This window comes from Condylura cristata, unplaced genomic scaffold (assembly GCF_000260355.1).
Source record: "Condylura cristata isolate star-nosed mole 26May11 unplaced genomic scaffold, ConCri1.0 scaffold00009, whole genome shotgun sequence".
NCBI lineage: Eukaryota > Metazoa > Chordata > Mammalia > Eulipotyphla > Talpidae > Condylura > Condylura cristata.
Window position 1 is genome coordinate 22,246,601 of NW_004567110.1, and position 1,107 is coordinate 22,247,707.

Below are 1,107 nucleotides of genomic sequence, written 5' to 3' on the forward strand. Positions count from 1 at the left end.
ATATATATTCAAACACTTTAATGTTCCAGTCCTCATCCCTGACCCCACCTTTGAGAAAAGTCTATCTGCTTGGTGTCTTTCACAATAGAAACTAAGTATACTTTTGTGTTTATTCCATAAACATGATATTTTATGCAAAGTGAGGAAGGATTATTAAAAGGAATTATGTTACAAGTAGATGTTAATATACACGATTTTTCAGTTATGACAAATACACACACATAGATCAACAGATGTCCTAGCTATTTCCACGCTAAGAACAGCAGAAAGCGGGGCTATGGATTGAATTTGTGTTTTGTTTTTTTTTTCTATTTTCCGAACTCTTCAATCCTCATTTATATTTATTTACTGTCATAGCCACAGAGTGCATATTAAAACAAGTAATAAAAATAAAATGTAAAGGACTAGGAGAGGTCTGCCACTTAGTAAGTTAAGTCATCGACACTGGAGTAGCTGCCATATGCTTTGAGTCGATACCTCTTCAGGAACTGTTATAAAAGCCGGGTGAGCTATCAGTATCATGCCGCGATGACAGTCTTTTGAACAACTTTATAAAGCCACTAGAATGAAAAGAAAAAAAACAAAAACAAAAACAAACTAGCAACTAGGACAAACGGCAACAGAGAAAAAAAAGTTTGGAGGTTCTAACAACTCAAGACAACATAACGCCTTTCAAAGCACAAGCTACAAATCTCAATTAGGTTCCAGAACGAGTGAAGCAATTTCTTGCCCAACGTCGTTTGGGGATTGTAGGCACTAGTGACTGCTAGAGCTGCAGAGCACTGGAAACACTGACCCAAACCCCATCCGAAGTTTTTTTAAAGATCTCAAAGATGAAAAACACGGACGTCACAACTGATTCATGACTCCCCTCCCATTGGGAGGGGAAAGCGAATGGTTAGACCCTTGAAATACTTGGCGGGGTAAAGAAAGTCGGGTCTGAGGAAAGCAGGAAGAGCAGAGCAGGAAGAGCTGCGCCGCAGACAGCAGCAGAAAGTCTTCCGTGCCCAGAAGCAGGAGTCCAGCCCTCCTCACCCCAGGGCGGCCGCCACCCCGGCCAGGCACACAGGCCAACGCCCAGCCGCGCGCCCGCAGCCCACCCGGCCC

The 1,107-nt window shown here is 43.0% G+C and overlaps 1 protein-coding gene across 5 annotated transcripts in view; it reads right to left on the minus strand.

The window, feature by feature from the left end:
* The window catches only part of OXR1 (oxidation resistance 1), a 340,255-nt gene that overhangs the window by 57,179 nt on the left and 281,969 nt on the right, over positions 1-1,107 (minus strand). The window lies entirely within an intron of this gene.